This window comes from Bombina bombina, chromosome 6, assembly GCF_027579735.1.
Source record: "Bombina bombina isolate aBomBom1 chromosome 6, aBomBom1.pri, whole genome shotgun sequence".
Taxonomy (NCBI): Eukaryota; Metazoa; Chordata; class Amphibia; order Anura; family Bombinatoridae; genus Bombina; species Bombina bombina.
Genome location: NC_069504.1, coordinates 1,043,022,790 through 1,043,044,217, shown reverse-complemented (window position 1 = coordinate 1,043,044,217; position 21,428 = coordinate 1,043,022,790).

The following is a 21,428-nucleotide window of genomic DNA, read 5'->3' as shown; positions in this document are numbered from 1 at the left end:
CTAAACACCCCTAACCTTACACTTATTAACCCCTATTCTGCCGCCCCCGCTATCGCTGACCCCTGCATATTTTTTTAACCCCTAATCTGCCGCTCCGTAAACCGCCGCTACTTACATTATCCCTATGTACCCCTAATCTGCTGCCCCTAACACCGCCGACCCCTATATTATATTTATTAACCCCTAATCTGCTCCCCACAACGTCGCCTCCACCTGCCTCCACTTATTAACCCCTAATCTGCCGACCGGAGCTCACCGCTATTCTAATAAATGTATTACCCCTAAAACTAAGTCTAACCCTAACACTAACACCCCCCTAAATTAAATATAATTTTAATCTAACAAAATTAATTAATTCTTATTAAATAAATTATTCCTATTTAAAGCTAAATACTTACCTGTAAAATAAATCCTAATATAGCTACAAAATAAATTATAATTACATTGTAGCTATTTTAGGATTAATATTTATTTTACAGGTAACTTTGTATTTATTTTAACCAGGTACAATAGCTATTAAATAGTTAAGAACTATTTAATAGTTACCTAGTTAAAATAATTACAACATTACCTGTAAAATAAATCCTAACCTAAGTTACAATTAAACCTAACACTATACTATCATTAAATTAATTAAATAAAATACCTGCAATTACCTACAATTAAACCTAACACTACACTATCAATACATTAATTAAATACAATATCTACAAATAACTACAATGAAATAAACTAACTAAAGTACAAAAAATAAAAAAGAACTAAGTTACAAAAAATAAAAAAATATCTACAAACATAAGAAAAATATTACAACAATTTTAAACTAATTACACCTACTCTAAGCCCCCTAATAAAATAACAAAGACCCCCAAAATAAAAAATGCCCTACCCTATTCTAAATTAATAAAGTTCAAAGCTCTTTTACCGTACCAGCCCTGAACAGGGCCCTTTGCGGGGCATGCCCCAAGAAGTTCAGCTCTTTTGCCTGTAAAAAAAAAACATACAATACCCCCCCCCAACATTACAACCCACCACCCACATACCCCTAATCTAACCCAAACCCCCCTTAAATAAACCTAACACTAAGCCCCTGAAGATCATCCTACCTTGTCTTCACCTTACCAGATATCACCGATCCGTCCTGGCTCCAAAATCTTCATCCAACCCAAGCGGGGGCTGGCGATCCATCATCCGGTGGCTGAAGAGGTCCAGAAGAGGCTCCAAAGTCTTCATCCTATCCGGGAAGAAGAGGCGATCCGGACCGGCAACCATCTTGATCCAAGCGGCATCTTCTATCTTCATCCGATGACGACCGGATCCATCCTGAAGACCTCCACCGCGGACCCATCTTCTTCCGGCGACATCCAACTGAAGAATGACGGTTCCTTTAAGGGACGTCATCCAAGATAGCGTCCCTCGAATTCCGATTGGCTGATAAGATTCTATCAGCCAATCGGAATTAAGGTAGGAATATTCTGATTGGCTGATGGAATCAGCCAATCAGAATCAAGTTCAATCCGATTGGCTGATCCAATCAGCCAATCAGATTGAGCTCGCATTCTATTGGCTGATCGGAACATCTACATATTTGTAGATATTGTATTTAATTAATGTATTGATAGTGTAGTGTTAGGTTTAATTGTAGGTAATTATAGGTATTTTATTTAATTAATTTAATGATAGTATAGTGTTAGGTTTAATTGTAACTTAGGTTAGGATTTATTTTACAGGTAATTTTGTAATTATTTTAACTAGGTAGCTATTAAATAGTTCTTAACTATTTAATAGCTATTGTACATGGTTAAAATAATTACAAAGTTGCCTGTAAAATAAATATTAATCCTAAAATAGCTACAATGTAATTATAATTTATATTGTAGCTATATTAGGATTTATTTTACAGGTAAGTATTTAGCTTTAAATAGGAATAATTTATTTAATAAGAGTTAATTAATTTAATTAGATTAAAATTATATTTAATTTAGGGGGGTGTTAGTGTTAGGGTTAGACTTAGCTTTAGGGGTTAATACATTTATTAGAATAGCGGTGAGCTCCAGTCGGCAGATTAGGGGTTAATAATTGAAGTTAGGTGTCGGCGATGTTAGGGAGGGCAGATTAGGGGTTAATACTATTTATTATAGGGTTAGTGAGGCGGATTAGGGGTTAATAACTTTATTATAGTAGCGGTGCAGTCCGCTCGGCAGATTAGGGGTTAATAAGTGTAGGCAGGTGGAGGCGACGTTGAGGGGGGCAGATTAGGGGTTAATAAATATAATATAGGGGTCGGCGGTGTTAGGGGCAGCAGATTAGGGGTACATAGCTATAATGTAGGTGGCGGCACTTTGCGGTCGGCAGATTAGGGGTTAATTATTGTAGGTAGCTGGCGGCGACGTTGTGGGGGGCAGATTAGGGGTTAATAAATATAATACAGGGGTCGGCGGTGTTAGGGGCAGCAGATTAGGGGTACATAAGTATAACGTAGGTGGCGGTCGGCAGATTAGGGGTTAAAAAAATTTAATCGAGTGGCGGCGATGTGGGGGGACCTCGGTTTAGGGGTACATAGGTAGTTTATGGGTGTTAGTGTACTTTAGAGTACAGTAGTTAAGAGCTTTATGAACCGGCGTTAGCCCAGAAAGCTCTTAACTACTGACTTTTTTCCTGCGGCTGGAGTTTTGTCGTTAGATTTCTAACGCTCACTTCAGCCACGACTCTAAATACCGGAGTTAGAAAAATCCCATTGAAAAGATAGGATACGCAATTTACGTAAGGGGATCTGCGGTATGGAAAAGTCGCTGCTGAAAAGTGAGCGTTAGACCCTTTTTTGAGTGACTCCAAATACCGGAGTTAGCCTAAAACCAGCGTTAGGAGCCTCTAACGCTGGTTTTCACGGCTACCGCCAAACTCCAAATCTAGGCCTTACATTTTTTGGACTGTTTCTTGAGAACATATTTCCAGAGCATTGGTTACCCTAATAACAAAGACATCAAGAAACCGAAAAAAAGGTAACATTGTAAGAAAAAGCACAACCAAAACTGTAACAATTCATTGTAAAATGCAAATCTTGTAATAAGGAAAATCCAACAGTAGTGTCAAGGTTCCATAAGCAAACACAATGAATTCCTCCAACAGGTTCTTCCTTTTTTGGTGGTTTGCAGTGGGCGGCGTCATTTGTTTTTTTTGAGGTGGATATATCTTTCTTTGATCTCATGAGTAATGCTTTTCAGAACATTTAATGTCAGGCTGATGAATGGATATAGTGGCAGACAGGTAATTATGTGTTATGTATTTTATAAGATGGGTATAAACAGAGATTACCATTCTCTTTTAATAATTCTGCACATCTGAAGTATTTGGATAACTTTCCATGGTTTGTTTTTTAGATTCTTTAGAAATATTACCGTGTTTTTATATTTCCTTGTGTTTTCACTGCATTTACCTTAAAAATGAGCCTTTGTTTTCAACCCACACAGTTGATATTATGCTTATGTCATATATTTATACTTGATTTTGTAACCAGGTGGATTTATCTAGTTCTCTAGCAGTAGGATGCCCTATTTACAATAGTGTAGCCTTCACATTCAGAAACATATATCTCTGATGCATCTCTGCTTATTCGCCATTGTGCTTTTTAATTTATGGAAAATCTCACTCTAATCACATTTATGCCCACAGACATGATATCCTCATTCATTAGTACTTCTGTCATATCCTCAGACCATAGAACTTCTATTTTGCAGTCACTTATATCTTGGATTTCTGATTTCATGCAGAATCCTATACATGTCTTCCCCCTTCGGCAGCACTCATATCAATGACTTATTTGCTAATCACTTTTTGTGCAGAACACAGGGGAAATAAATCTGTTGGGGTTTATGATTTGTTACATGTATGATATAAGTTTAGTGATAAATATTAGAGTCAGTCTTAGACTAAATAGTAGTCCATGATTATAATACCCCTCAGGTATATATGTATATCAGAAGCAGCATTAGAGACCACTTGGTAGTGCAGGTCACATTTCAGTGTAAAATAGTGGTTTGTAATTATGCCAACCTAGTTATACATTTTCTTCCATTACTGAGCAATCCCAATATAGTGCTCAAAACTGTGTCCAAGGTCTCCACTCTGATCCTGCCCCTACTCTGTGTAAATGCTGATCACAAAAATATAGCAATCATTAGAGAGTCTATATTTTGCAGGAAGATATCTTTTTCTATATTTTGGGGAAATTAAAATAATTTTGCTTCCTGAGATGGGCCTTCTTCAATTGTGTAATATATACTAATGTTATATGAATTTATAATCGATTCAAGATGGGGGAAACAATACATTTGCATGAGCTTCAATGGTAGATGACTAACTTACAACCTAACTCTCCTGTTGACCAGAAGTTGGATACTTAGTGGGTCCTATAAGCATCACTGTACATACATGGCATAGAATATGCAGCACATTAAAGAATTTTACACATCATACATTCTTCCTACACCCAGTCACTTCTCAACCTTTCTTTTTCCATCACATTTCATCACTTCTCCCAACTTCCCTTTCAGTTTTTTTTCTTGTCATTTATTTCTCTTACATCTGTAACTTATTCCTTCATTGGTGTGCTTTGTTTTAAATCTGCACATATTTTTTAATCTTCTGATACAAATGTATAATGTGCCATGTTTGGAATTGTTTGTGGTGTTCCTATTTTTGCCATCTATCATCATTAAGAATACAGAATTCTAAATGAACAATTAAACAGACCAAATAATATTGACAGCAGATAAGTACCATAGGCCCAACAGGTCTGCCCAAAGTTTCCTAAAATTGAAAACTTTCGTTCGTAGGATAGCCTTATGCCTGTCCCAGGCATTCTTAAAGTCCTACACAGTTTGTCCTCTTCTCTAATGGTAGTTTATTCCATGGATCAACCACCTTTTCTTTGAAAAAGTGCTTCCACAAATACTACTGAACCTACCACCTATCAACTTGAGATCATGAAAAATACTTAAAGGGGTAGATTTATCAGGTGTCGGGCGGACATGATCCGCTGTAGCGGATCATGTCTGCCCCAACATCGCTAAATGCCGACAGCATACGATGTCAACATTTAACATTCAACAAGCATTTCTGGTGAAATGCTTGTGCAATGCCAGTGAGGGATAAATAGGAGCGCCTAGGGCTTAGGTATAATCAGGAATCACACTATTTTTTCTAGACCTAAATAGGGGGTCTTCTTAATAGTGTAGCCGGTATTTAGTCTTAGGCGCTGTCCGCCCTCCCATCCAGATTCTGCTTGTGCAATGCCACCATCTGCACATTCACGGTAAATCGGCCGCTAGCAGGAGGTGTCAATCATCCCGATCGTATCCGACCGGGATGATTGCTGTCCGCCTCCTCAGAAGTGGTGGGTGAGCTAAGGAGCAGCGGTCTTACAACTGCTGCTTCTTAACTTTTGTTTCCGGCGAGCCTGAAGGCTCACGCGGAAACAGCTGCACCCACAGCTTGTTAAATATACCCCAAAGCCTCAACTTTATTAAGCTCCTTAATATATGAAAGCTTCTGTCATATCATCTTTTTCCCTTCTTGCCTCTAAACAATACATTTTATTCCCTTCTCAAGATATGGACTAGAGATGCATTCCCAAGTGGAAGTTCTACATTCTCTACGTTTTTTTTTTTACAGGCTACGTGCTGATGCTGCAAAACATAATCCTTGTTTCACATATGGTTAGTCATGTATCCTCTACCACACTTTCCACCACGTTCAGAGTGAGTGAAGACGCATCCACTGCAGGAATTTATGATTGCACAAGCAAATACTTGTGCAGCCCCATCCCCAACCATTATTGCAAAGTGCAGGACTTGTCAATCATTGCATACAAATAAGTACACCACCTCAGAGGTGACAGAGAGGTTATGAATCATTGTCTTGTACTTCAAAGGTTCCCAAGCTGCATCTGCAGCTTAAATTGCTTAATTTATTTTACTAATCATCATTACATCTCACATCTCATTTTTCATTATGACTCCCTTTTTGCCTATCTTTTAACAGTATTTTGTTCTTTCACTGCCTGATGAAATGGCCCTGTTTTGGCAGAGAAATCTGTTGTAAATAAAAAAGCATGTTCTGCTACTATATTGTCTTATTGGTAGTTGATTGCAATTTGCTGGTGGCTATTGAACATTCTCCACAATAATCGTCATTACAGGATAGCTGTCAGCTGATCACTGATTGTAGTCCCCTGCTTCTTTAATGCAAGGATGGGTAGTACCATGGATCAGCAACTGGGGAAATGTAAGTATAACTCTATATAAGCCTTTATTGTATTTCATTTTGATTGTACAGTATCCCTCTAATTTGACACCCTGTTTTATGTTTCAGCTTCAGTGAATGACCACCTTAGATCCACAGGACGAAGTGGAGATGCCACACTTCATTTGACTGTATTAAATATACCATACAGACTTTGATATTTTGTTCAGTAGTTTATTATTTTATTTTATGTGTATAATTGAATTATTTTAGATTCATATTTACATACTTTAATACAACTTTGTGTGCCGCTTTATAAAATCAATTTTTGGGAATTTTTTTTAGCAGTACTTTCTTCCATGTTTTACCAATTGTAATTTCAGCTTATTTATACTCCCATCAACTCTCTTGCTTATAAAGCAAATGCCTAAATGTTTGATTAGGAATGTTTGCCTCCCTCTTGGGAAACCTTTTCTTATTATTGTATATAGGAAAAGACCCCATGGCTTTAACTTAAGGGCCAATAAACATCATGGTATTATTATATATTATCACAGTTTCATGTTAAATCCAAGAGGGAGGAAGTTCTGAGAATTATCGGGGATATCAAAGCTGCATATATGTCAGCATATGCTTAATGTTTGTTATCGGAGTGACAGTGCTTTCTTTGTGGTAGGCTCATTCCTTTCCAGAGCTGATGTCTACCAGCCCCCAGACCTGTCATTTATTGGCACAATATTACAAGGTATGAATCTTACAGTGTTGGGTAACATTTTGGATTAGAAGATATTTGGCTGCTTTGCTTAGTTTCAGTGTCTGTTTTACTAAAGTTGATTATTATTTTTTTATGTTGTTTATTTGCAGGTTTTAAGCTTCGCACAGAATCTTTATTTTCAGAAAATTCAGGCCTCCTATTTCGGTGAGAAACTGATGAATGATGTAATGTTTGTGTATTTGTAATTTCCAGCCTCATCCTCTCAAAGCAAATCCAAAGTGGTCTGTTGGTCAATGTTTTCATGTCAATCACAGGGTCTCTATGTAAGACCCACATGTGCACATAGTAAGTCACAGGCTCCAAAATAAGGCATTAGAGGAGCCAATTCTATGATTACATGGCACTTGATGCTTTTAGAAGGCCCCTTTTAACTTAAATACATTTTAAATAGAAATTAAAAAATTGCAAACTAGTGCATGTAATCATTGCATTATTGACATTGAAATATATTATTGATATATATATATATATATATATATATATATATATATATATATATATATATATATATATATATATATGTGTGTGTGTGTGTGTGTGTGTTTCACTCACACACAGAGGCTTAGCACATAGGTAAAATCCTGTCCAGTTTCTAAGGAAGACATGGCTGGTTAGTCAATCACTGTTCGTTTTCTGCTTTGGGAGATACACAGGAGAAAAGATTGGTTCAGCTGAATCTTTCAGACCAAATATTCAGATTTTTTTCTGAATATTCAGCTGTCGTGCTATTCGGTATTTATTTTATTTTGACCCCACCCCAAGTCCACTGCCTCAGAGTCACGCTTGACTCAAATCTGTCCTTCATTCCCCACATCCAATTGCTCTCTTCATCCTGCCGCAACCAGCTACGCAATATCTCTAAAATATGTCAGTTTCTGAGTGCTGAAACTTCTAAACAGCTAATTCACTCCCTGGTAATTTCCCGACTTGACTACTGTAACAACTTACTAACTGGCCTCCCTCTCTCCCGCCTCTCTCCCCTCAAATCCATACTAAATGCCTCTGCCAGGGTAATCCACCTCTCTCGACGCTCTGTTCCTGCTACACCTCTCCGGTAGTTCCTTCACTGGCTCCCCATTCACAGCAGAGTTAAATTCAAAATTCTTACCCTGACCTACAAAGTCCTCACCAATGCTGCCCCACCCTACCTGTCCTCACTCATAAACAAATATACCCCTGCCCGCCCCCTAAGATCCAACAATGATCTGCTTCTTGAGTCCTCTACCATCACCTCCTCTCATGGTAGACTACAGGACTTCTCTCGTGCGGCACCAACCCTCTGGAATGCACTTCCTCGAGCTGTCAGACTTGCCCCTAACCTCTCCTCCTTTAAACATTCCCTAAAGAACTTTCTGTTCAGAGAAACTTATTGCCCCGACTTATTAACAAACTAGCTTCACTTAACTAACAGTTGCCCTCATCTATTTTCTCACTAACATCACTCTCACCTTTGCAGTCCCCACCTTCTGTTTCCCATACTCCTACCCATCTAGATTGTAAGTTCCCACGGGAATAGGGCCCTCAATTCCCCCTGTATTTGTCTGTAAAATTTTGTCTTTTATTGTATTGTTTCTCCATTGTACTGTTATCCTTGTACCCATGGACAGCGCTGTGGAATCTGTTGGCGCTTTATAAATAAAGAATAATAATACAATTTTATTAATTTCATGGTGCATTCGTTCGGATATTTGTTTCGTGGAAAAAATAATATTTGTTTTTCATTTATTTATTTTTTTATAAATATATTTATTGTTTTATACATAAAACATGAAGAAAACAAAAAGAATGACAATGTATAAATTAGTTAGACATTACAGTAAATATACATTTGGTAAGTCTTGAGCAGGGAATTACATATATACCAAACATGGCCTGAGCTAACAGGGTATAGAAAAAAATAAAATGAAGAATAATGAATAAATAATTACAACAACAAGACATGACAAATCAAGACAAGACAATACAGGACTAGCCTGAAGGAAATACAGGGTTATTTTGTATAGGTAAATATTTGGAACACTGAAAATTAATATTCAGAACCCAACATAATTTTTGCCAGGCTATTATAGGATTTTTAAACGAATACATTTTTATAATTTTTTTAATCACCCCGAAGAAATTTGCCCGATACCACTCCTCAGGGCAGGTAAATACACTAATTCCTAGATATTTTATACTTTTAACTTCTTTAAAGGGTAATGGGGGATGTGGCTCTCTAATGCGATTTAACCATAAAACTTCTGATTTCTTTGAATTTATTGCATAACCAGAAAATGAACCAAATACTTCAAGCAATCTCAAAAGCGCGGGTACATTTTCCCGAGTATTAGCAATAAAGACAAGGAGGTCATCCGCATATAAAGATATTTGAATGTCTATACCGCCCACTTTCAGCCCCCTGATGGTATTACATAGGGCAATGGCTAGCGGTTCGATACAGAGGTTAAAAAGGAGCAGGGACAGCGGGCAACCCTGTCGGGTGCCGCAAAACAATTGAAAGTATTCTGTGCATGCCCCGTTAACAATTAGCGCAGACCTCGGTTTGTCATATAGTGCCTGTATAAACGATAGAAATGGTCCTTTAAAGCCATATTGTTCTAATGTGAAGCATAAATGCCTCCAACTAATGGAATCGAATGCCTTTTCGGCGTTTAAGGCAATAATTGCCTTATCCTCTGGATCGACATTCTTTGATTTCTTTCTAATATTGTAAGACTCCACCGTTAGAAGCAATTTCCTCAGGTTCAAAAACGAGGTTCTGCCTTTTAAAAAGCCAGTTTGATCTGGGTGAATTAAATTAGGAAGGACTTTCTGTAATCTGGTTGCCAGAATGCTTGTTAACAGCTTGTAATCCGTAATCAGCAACGAGATTGGGCGATATGAGTCTAGATTTTCCGCATTCTTGCCCTTTTTTTAGAATTAAAACAATTAACGAGGCGGAAAAATTAGCCGATATAGGATGTACCTGCTCATAATATGCATTAAATAATGCATGCAAAGAGTCTACAACTTGCTCTGACAGAATTTTATAGTATTCCGGTGGCAATGTATCTGGGCCAGCTGCTTTATTGAGACTGCACTCTTTTATCGCCTGCTTGATCTCTTCTCTATTGATTGATGCAGTCGTAACTTTGGCAGCCTCCACGTCTAAACGAGGTACCTTGCAGGTGTTCCAAAAGGCTTTTTTATTATCATCATTAGTTTCTCTAGGAAGAAAAATCTGTTTATAGTAAGCCAGAAATTCTGCGCCAATTGCCGTAGATTGAGTAAGCCTTCTATCTTTAACAGTTATAGCAGAGATATAATTGTAACCTCTATTTTGTTTTACTAGGTTAGCTAAATTTTTCCCTATCTTACCACCATATTTATAGAGCCGCGCGTTAGTCCGAATAAGTTCACTTGCAGCTTTTTGTTGTAGAAAGATTTCTCTTTCTTTTTTGGCTTGTGAATATTTCTGCCAATTGATTGGGGATGCTTCTGCTATATAGGCATTATAAGCATTGGACAACTGATTTGTTAACTGGGCATCCCGCATCTGATTTTTTTCCCATAATTTGTGTAGATAGGCTTTAATTTGTCCGCATAGTACCGCCTTAGAGGCCTCCCAGTATATCTCCGGACTTGCCACTGACTTCGCGTTATAATGTTCAAATGACTTCCAGGCTTCAATCAGCCAGTTCTAAAATTTACTATTTGAATATAAATATTTTGGAAAAGGGTATATAGGGCTATTGTTTTGGTATATGCCAATAGGTAACGAAAGCGAGATTGGAGCGTGGTCAGAAATGATGATGTCTCTTATATCTGCTATCGCTGCGCCGATTAGTCTTTCATTAATTAATATAAAATCAATGCGGGAAAGGGTTTTAAAGGCATTGGATTTGCAGGTATAGCTCTTTGTCTCAGGGTTTTGTATACGCCAGACATCCTTTAGATTTAATGCATTTCGAAAGTTTCTAAAACGAACGATATCCTGTTTTTCTCTACAAGCTCCCTTCCCTTTATATGGCCATCTGTCTAAAGGATATTGTGCAATAAGGTTAAAATCACCTGCTAATATCAACTTGCTATCTGCAAACTGTGATGTGAGTTTTACCTGCATTTTATCCCAAAATTCTCGAGAGCGGTTGTTAGGACCATACACATTGCATAAAACAAAACTTTGACCTCTTATGGTCAACTGCAAGATTATAAATCTGCCATCGGCATCTATCTCAGACTGCATAATTTTGTACTGTGCAGCAAAATAGCTACCCCACATTTCCTAGCAGTCGCTACGGAAGCAACAACTTCACCAACCCAATCTTTGCGCAAAAAAAAAAAAAGACAAAGAAAACCAACATCTACACAACATCTTAAAACATTTGCCAAGTATATATTCCATTACTGTCTCAAATTCAGAGGCCCATTACGAGTTAACAACTCTAAGCCCTACTTATTCAGATTCATCTAAGAATTTATTTGCTTCCTGTTGTGTGTTGATTATATACCATGAATTGTTTTTAAGTACTTTGATCCTAGCAGGGTATAGTAAGAAGGCTTCGTACCCTTTCTTAATTATACGAGTTCACAAAGGAGCCATCGCCTTTCGGCGATTAGAAGTTTCTATAGAGTAATCTTGGAAGAGAAGTAATCTGCCTCCCTCCAACATAACCTCTTTCTTTTTGCGATATGCGTTTAGCAAATCAACTTTGTCTTGAAAATTGAGCATCTTAACAATTACCGGTCTGGCTAATTTGCCACCATCTGATCTAGATCTTTCCTGGCCTATTCTATGAATTCTTTCAATTGTGAGTTGCCGCTTCGGCCTTGGCATTTCTAAAAGAATAGGAAGTTTTTCTATCATAAACTTTTTGAGATCTATATAATCTGTTGTTTCTGGTATACTGATAATTCTGAGGTTATTCCTCCTAGATCTATCCTCAAGATCATCTATCCTATCCTGTAATTTTTTTATAGAAGACCTATAAAAGCTTGTGTCCTGTTCTGCTGTATTCATTCTGTCCTCAATATCTGATATCCGTAGTTCAGCTGCTTCAATCCTGTTATTAAAGGAGTGAATCTCATTTGTGAGTAAGAGCATATCTTGTCGAATCTGATCAAATTGTGGACTCATTGCATCATAAATGGCTTTAACTAATACTTGTGAGTCTATATCCATCTTCGGAGTACTATTTTCTTCCACTATACTCTCCTGTAGTGTAACGCCTATTTGACCTTTTTTGTCTTTTTTGGGAGCCATTACTGGCGACTTTACTTTAACAGTGTGAACAAATTTCTCCATATGTTACGTATATGAGTATTCAAAGAAAAAGAAAAGAACAAGTAGTGCATATAGTGCCTATATTCACGATAGATGACTTTACCTCAATTGTGCTAGTCACCACCAGTATTCAAGGTATAATTAAACTATAAAAAATTCTATATTACCTATTAGTGTCTAACCTAAGTGCATCATATCTTTCTCAGAATTGCAGAAGATAGAAATTTAAAGTGTATACAAGAATAATTATCTAAATTTAACTTAACAGTGCACCACCCTACTTTCTAGGCGCTAACTTTTATAAAACAATATCAGGAATCGGTATAGTATAATTGGTATAGTAATGTACTCAAATAATTTCAGTGACAACTTACACTTTGCAACATATTAATTATATCATTCAATGAATATTGGTTTACCAGAAAATATATACCGGCAATCAACCAGGCTGACCCTAGGGCCCATGAGCAGGCATACTATTTATGTAGATACTTTGCTAGATCTGTTATCATTAACACCTAACCATGGGCAACCAAGCAACAGCAGAGCTTGAGAGCCTACACAGCTACTGGCTAGGAACAAGGGAAAACTATACAAGTTCGTTAAAGGCGGCAGGCTAACAGGCTAGCCCTAACACTTATGAATATAAACAATATTTTTATAATGGCTTTGATAGGTCTGCTGGCATAAGCACTTATCTAGAGGAAGATAGACGATCACTCTAACTTGTATGCCTAAAAAGCTACAGGCAGACAGCAGGAAAAGCTAAAGAAATGTACCTATACATAACAATGCAATTTCAACAATCCCCCTTACAATTTCTTGCAATAGATTTGGGAAGAGAGCAGGAGAAATATAGGTCAGATAAAATACTGTCTCATATTTAAAACATTTTAGCGGGCCCTGTGTAATGGCTCGCTCTTGCACACACAACAGGGTAGTCTTATTCAACATCAGAGTCTTATTTATAGCAATGTTATAACATCAATGAGTCCCCTCAATTTGAAGACATAAATAACCACTATTAGGGATCCAAAAAGTCAGCATTTTTACTTACCTGTTTTACTTATTTGTATTACTTGTTTTAATTTATGCTCTTGACAAAGACGTATAATACGTTGAAACGCGTTGAGCAAATAAAACCTTTTTTAACTTACTTGAAAGACTGTCAAGATCTTTCTTTGCTGTGCCGGGCCGGAACCTTCTTATATATGGAGTAAGTTACTACATCTTTTTATTGTACATTGGATATCTTTGTCACTTGGGTTTCCATTCATTTATAGTCCTATATTTGGATACGCTGGGCATTCTACACCAGGATCCTGTGGACTCTTGTCATCTGATGATACACCCCATTCCAGCTGAACAGATACATCTTATGGAGTGAGTATACTGCACCCATATTAATTGGCTTTTATATACTCCTCAAGCCTTTTTCTCTTCATTTACTAGAGAAAATCACGCAATAGACATGCGCCATCTATCACCACTACCTATCTATATACAGTCACAAAGGAGAGACTGCAAGAAGGCTGCGGTCTGATCTAAAGGAGAGTATCAGTTCTTAGTTCATCCATTACAGAATATTGTGTTTTTTCCCAATATTGTGTTTATTCCACCTAGCACCTCTGTATATTGCTTGTACCATATACTGAAGTAACACAGAGGACATCTTTCCAGTCCTTTCACCGTATAATATCAAAGATTAATAAGGACGTTCTTATGCCTCTTTCATCTAGTAAGGAGTGACATACTGATGAGGGATCATAAGACCATAAGAAGAAATATACAATTAATAATTTGCTAATATGCAACCCAGCACAAAACAAAAGTGACTGACAACATCTGAAACAGTCAAATCTTTTTTTTTTTCTTTGAAAACCCACCTATTCAGAGAGAGGCTTATCATATATCCTCTGTTTCTTCATCCTACCAAATAAATCTTGAACTGCCCTGACTAACTGCTGTAATTTCAATCCATATGAAAAGCCACCCCAAACCTTATGTCTCTGCTCCCTGTAGACTATAAGCTCTTCAGAATAGGGCCCTCCCCTCCTGTACTAGTTTAGTTTACTATCGGCTAGATTACGAGTTGTACGTTAAGGTAAAAAAGCAGCGTTAACAGGTCCTAATGCTGCTTTTTCACTACCGCTGCTATTACGAGTCTTGCAGGTTTAGGGGCCCTGCACACTTTTTTGGCCTTACCGCAAAACGACTTACGTAAACTTTGTAAACCCTTTTTTCTATGGGACTTCCATAGCGCCGGTATTACGAGTCTGTCCTGGGAGGCCAAAAAGTGAGCGGTACACCCTCTGCCTCCAAGATCCGTAACGCATTCTAAAGTCAGTAGTTAAGAGTTTTAAAAAAAAGTACACTAACATCCATAAACTACCTATTAAAGGGACAGTCTAGACCAAAATAAACTTTCATGATTCAGATAGAGCATGTCATTTTAAACAATTTTCCAATTTACTTTTATCACCAATTTTGCTTTGTTCTCTTGGTATTCTTAGTTGAAAGCTTAACCTAGGAGGTTCATATGCTAATTTCTTAGACCTTGAAGGCCACCTCTTTTCAGAATGCATTTTAACAGTTTTTCACCACTAGAGGGTGTTAGTTAACGTATTTCATATAGATAACACTGTGCCCGTGCACGTGAAGTTATCTGGGAGCAGGCACTGATTGGCTAGACTGCAAGTCTGTCAAAAGAACTGAAATAAAGGGGCAGTTTGCAGAGGCTTAGAATCAAGATAATCACAGAGGTTAAAAGAATATTATTATAACTGTGTTGGTTAAGCAAAACTGGGGGAATGGGTAATAAAGGGATTATCTATCTTTTAAAACAATAAAAATTCTGGTGTAGACTGTCCCTTTAACCTCTAAACCGAGGCCCTCCTGCATCGCAAATACTAAAATAAAATTTTTAACCCCTAATCTGCCGCTCTGGACATCGCCGCCACTAGAATAAACATATTAACCCCTAAACCGCCTCACTCCCGCCTCGCAAACACTAGTTAAATAATATTAACCCCTAATCATCCGCCCCTAACATCTCCACAACCTACATTATATTTATTAACCCCTAATCTTCCGTCCCCAACATCACCGCCACTATTCTAAATGTATTAACCCTTTAAACCTAAGTCTAACCCTAATACCCCCTAACTTAAATATAATTTAAATAAATCTAAATAAAAAATCCTATCATTAACTAAATGATTCCTATTTAAAACTAAATACCTATAAAATAAACACTATGGCCTAGATTTGGAGTTTGGCGGTAGCCGTGAAAACCAGCGTTAGAGGCTCCTAACGCTGGTTTTAGGCTACCGCCGGTATTTGGAGTCATTAAAAAAAGGGTCTAACGCTCACTTTTCAGCCGCAACTTTTCCATACCGCAGATCCCCTTACGTCAATTGCGTATCCTATCTTTTCAATGGGATCTTTCTAACTCCGGTATTTAGAGTCGTGTCTGAAGTGAGCGTTAGAAATCTAACGACAAAACTCCAGGAGCAGAAAAAAGTCAGTAGTTAAGAGCTTTCTGGGCTAACGCCGGTTCATAAAGCTCTTAACTACTGTGCTCTAAAGTACACTAACACCCATAAACTACCTATGTACCCCTAAACCGAGGCCCCCCCACATCGCCGACACTCGATTAAATTTTTTAACCCCTAATCTGCCGACCGCCACCTACGTTATCCTTATGTACCCCTAATCTGCTGCCCCTAACACCGCCGACCCCTATATTATATTTATTAACCCCTAATCTGCCCCCCACAACGTCGCCGCCAACTACCTACAATAATTAACCCCTAATCTGCTTACCGCAAAGCGCCGCTACTTAAGTTATCCTTATGTACCCCTAATCTGCTGCCCCTAACACCGCCGACCCCTATATTATATTTATTAACCCCTAATCTGCCCCCCACAACGTCGCCTCCACCTGCCTACACTTATTAACCCCTAATCTGCCAAGCGGACCTCACCGCTACTTTATTAAATTTATTAACCCCTAAAGCTAATTCTAACCCTAACCCTAACACCCCCCTAGGTTAAATATAATTTTATTCTAACGAAATAAATTAACTCTTATTAAATAAATTATTCCTATTTAAAGCTAAATACTTACCTGTAAAATAAACCCTAATATAGCTACAATATAAATTATAATTACATTGTAGCTATTTTAGGATTAATATTTATTTTACAGGCAACTTTGTAATTATTTTAACCAGGTACAATAGCTATTAAATAGTTAAGAACTATTTAATAGTTACCCAGTTAAAATAAGTACAAAATTACCTGTAAAATAAATCCTAACCTAAGTTACAATTAAACCTAACACTATACTATCATTAAATTAATTAAATAAAATACCTACAATTACCTACAATTAAACCTAACACTACACTATCAATAAATTAATTAAATACAATATCTACAAATAACTACAATGAAATAAACTAACTAAAGTACAAAAAATAAAAAAGAACTAAGTTACAAAAAATAAAAAAATATTTACAAACATAAGAAAAATATTACAACAATTTTAAACTAATTACACCTACTCTAAGCCCCCTAATAAAATAACAAAGACCCCCAAAATAAAAAAATGCCCTACCCTATTCTAAATTACTAAAGTTCAAAGCTCTTTTACCTTACCAGCCCTGAACAGGGCCCTTTGCGGGGCATGCCCCAAAAAATTCAGCTCTTTTTCCTGTAAAAAAACACATACAATACCCCCCCCAACATTACAACCCACCACCCACATACCCCTAATCTAACCCAAACCCCCCTTAAATAAACCTAACACTAAGCCCCTGAAGATCTTCCTACCTTGTCTTCACCTCACCAGGTATCACCGATCCGTCCTGGCTCCGATATCTTCATCTAAGCCCAAGCGGGGGCTAGACATCCATCATCCGACGGCTGAAGAAGTCCAGAAGAGGCTCCAAAGTCTTCATCCTATCCGGGAAGAAGAGTAGATCCGGACCGGCAACCATCTTCTTCCAAGCGGCATCTTCTATCTTCATCCGATGAGGACCGGCTCCATCTTGAAGACATCCACCGCGGACCCATCTTCTTCCGACGACGACTTCCCGACGAATGACGGTTCCTTTAAGGGACGTCATCCAAGATGGCGTCCCTCGAATTCCGATTGGCTGATAGGATTCTATCAGCCAATCGGAATTAAGGTAGGAAAATTCTGATTGGCTGATGGAATCAGCCAATCAGAATCAAGTTCAATCCGATTGGCTGATTCAATCAGCCAATCAGATTGAGCTCGCATTCTATTGGCTGATCGGAACAGCCAATAGAATGCAAGCTCAATTTGATTGGCTGATTGGATCAGCCAATCGGATTGAACTTGATTCTGATTGGCTGACTCCATCAGCCAATCAGAATTTTCCTACCTTAATCCTATCAGCCAATCGGAATTCGAGGGACGCCATCTTGGATGACATCATTTAAAGGAACCGTCATTCATCGTTCAGTCGTCGGCCAGGATGGATGTTCCACGTCGGAGGTCTTCAGGATGCTGCCGCTCCGCTCCGGATGGATGACGATAGAAGATGCCGCTTGGATGAAGACTTCAATCGGATGGAAGACCTCTTCTGCCCCGCTTGGATGAAGACTTCTACCGGATGGAGGACCTCTTCTTGCTTCGCTTGGATGAAGAATTTGGCTCGGCTGGGTGAAGACGACTCAAGGTAGGGAGATCTTCAGGGGCTTAGTGTTAGGTTTATTTAAGGGGGGTTTGGGTTAGATTAGGGGTATGTGGGTGGTGGGTTGTAATGTTGGGGGGGGGGGTATTGTATGTTTTTTTTTACAGGCAAAAGAGCTGAACTTCTTGGGGCATGCCCCGCAAAGGGCTGTGTTCAGGGCTGGTAAGGTAAAAGAGCTTTGAACTTTAGTAATTTAGAATAGGGTAGGGCATTTTTTTTATTTTGGGGGGCTTTGTTATTTTATTAGGGGGCTTAGGGTAGGTGTAATTAGTTTAAAATTGTTGTAATATATTTCTAATGTTTGTAAATATTTTTTTATTTTTTGTAACTTAGTTAGTTTATTTCATTGTATTTATTTGTAGGAATTGTATTTAATTTATTTATTGATAGTGTAGTTTTAGGTTTAATTGTAGATAATTGTAGGTATTTTATTTAATTAATTTATTGATAGTGTAGTGTTAGGTTTAATTGTAGGTATTTTATTTAATTAATTTAATGATAGTATAGTGTTAGGTTTAATTGTAACTTAGGTTAGGATTTATTTTACAGGTAATTTTGTACTTATTTTAACTAGGTAACTATTAAATAGTTCTTAACTATTTAATAGCTATTGTACCTGGTTAAAATAATTACAAAGTTGCCTGTAAAATAAATATTAATCCTAAAATAGCTACAATGTAATTATAATTTATATTGTAGCTATATTAGGGTTTATTTTACAGGTAAGTATTTAGCTTTAAATAGGAATAATTTATTTAATAAGAGTTAATTAATTTTGTTAGATTAAAATTATATTTAACTTAGGGGGGTGTTAGTGTTAGGGTTAGACTTAGCTTTAGGGGTTAATAGATTTATTAGAATAGCGGTGAGCTCCAGTCGGCAGATTAGGGGTTAATAATTGAAGTTAGGTGTCGGCGATGTTAGGGAGGGCAGATTAGGGGTTAATACTATTTATTATAGGGTTAGTGAGGCGGATTAGGGGTTAATAACTTTATAATAATAGCGGTGCGGGCAGATTAGGGGTTAATAAGTGTAGGCAGGTGGAGGCGACGTTGTGGGGGGCAGATTAGGGGTTAATAAATATAATATAGGGGTCGGCGGTGTTAGGGGCAGCAGATTAGGGGTACATAGGGATAATGTAAGTAGCGGCGGTTTACGGAGCGGCAGATTAGGGGTTAATAATAATATGCAGGGGTCAGCAATAGCGGGGGCGGCAGAATAGGGGTTAATAAGTGTAAGGTTAGGGGTGTTTAGACTCGGGGTACATGTTAGAGTGTTAGGTGCAGACGTAGGAAGTGTTTCCCCATAGACAACAATGGGGCTGCGTTAGGAGCTGAACGCGGCTTTTTTGCAGGTGTTAGGTTTTTTTCAGCTCAAACAGCCCCATTGTTTCCTATGGGGGAATCGTGCACGAGCACGTTTTTGAGGCTGGCCACGTCCGTAAGCAACTCTGGTATCGAGAGTTGAAGTTGCGTTAAATATGCTCTACGCTCCTTTTTTGAAGCCTAACGCAGCCATTCTGTGGACTCTCAATACCAGAGTTATTTTAAAGAAAAAAGCCAGCGTTAGCTACGCGGGTCGTTACCGACAAAACTCTAAATCTAGCCGTAAACTAGCTACAATATAACTAATAGTTACATTGTATCTAGCTTAGGGTTTATTTTTATTTTACAGGCAAGTTTGTATTTATTTTAACTAGGTAGAATAGTTATTAAATAGTTATTAACTATTTAATAACTACCTAGCTAAAATAAATACAAATTTACCTGTAAAATAAAACCTAAGTTACACTAACACCTAACCTAACCCTACAATTAAATAAATTCACTAAATTAAATACAATTAAATAAATTAAATTAGCTAAATCACAACCCCCCCCCACTAAATTACAGAAAATAAAAAACAAATTACAGATCTTTAAACTAATTACACATAATCTAAGAGCCCTATCAAAATAAAAAAGCCCCCCCAAACTAAAAAAAACCCTAGCCTAAACTAAACTATCAATAGCCCTTAAAAGAGCCTTTTGCAGGGCATTGTCTCAAATAAATCAGCTCTTTTACCTGTAAAAAAAAAATACAAAACCCCCCAACACCCACACAACCAACCCCCCAAATAAAAAGTTAACTAAAAAAATCTAAGCTCCCCATTGCCCTGAAAGGGGCATTTGGATGGGCATTGCCCTTAACAGAGCATTTAGCTTCTGCCGGCTTCGTTGAGGACATCTTGCCGCTTGGATGAACACTTCTCCCGGTAAGTGAATCTTCGGGGGTTAGTGTTAGGATTTTTTTAAGGGTGTATTGGGTGGGTTTATTTTTTAGGTTAGGGACTTTGGGCCTGCAAAAGCATGCTCTTTTAAGGGCAATGCCCATCCAAATGCCCTTTTCAGGGCAATGGGGAGCTTAGGTTTTTTTAGTTAGCTTTTTATTTGGGGGGTTGGCTGTGTGGTTGGTGGGTTTTACTGTTGGGGGGGGTGTTTGTTTTTTACAGGTAAAAGATCTGATAGCCCTTAAAAGGGCGCAAAAGGCCCTTTTAAGGGCTATTGATAGTTTAGTTTAGACTAGGGTTTTTTTTATTTTGGGGGGGCTTTTTTATTTTGATAGGGCTCTTAGATTAGGTGTAATTAGTTTAAAGATCTGTAATTTGTTTTTTATTTTCTGTAATTTAGTGTTTTTTTTTGTGTGATTTAGCTAATTTAATTTATTTAATTGTATTTAATTTAGTTAATTTATTTATTTGTAGTGTAGTGTTAGGTGTTAGTGTAACATAGGTTAGGTTTTATTTTACAGGTAAATTTGTATTTATTTTAGCTAGGTAGTTATTAAATAGTTAATAACTATTTAGTAACTATTCTTCCTAGTTAAAATAAATACAAACTTGCCTGTAAAATAAAAATAAACCCTAAAATAGCTACAATGTAACTATTATTACATATATATATATTGTAGCTAGCTTAGGGTTTATTTTATAGGTATTTAGTTTTAATAGGAGTTATTTAGTTAATTATAGTAATTTTATTTAGATTTATTTAAATTATATTTAAGTTAGGGGGTGTTAGGGTTAGACTTAGATTTAGGGGTAAATACATTTAATATAGTGGCGGCAACGTTGGGGACGACAGATTAGGGGTTAATAAGTGTAGGTAGGTTGTAGCGACATTGAGGGCTGCAGATTAGGGGTTAATAAATATGATGTTGGGGGCAGCAGATTAGGGGTTAATAAGTATAATGTAGGTGACGGCGGTGTCCGGAGCAGCAGATTAGGGGATAATAAGAATAATGTAGGTGTCGGCGATGTCTGGAGCGGCAGATTAGGGGTTAATAAGTATAATGCAGGTGTCGGCGATGTCGGGGGTGGCAGATTAGGGGTTAATAGGTGTAAGATTAGGGGTGTTTAGACTCGGGGTTCGTGTTAGGGTGTT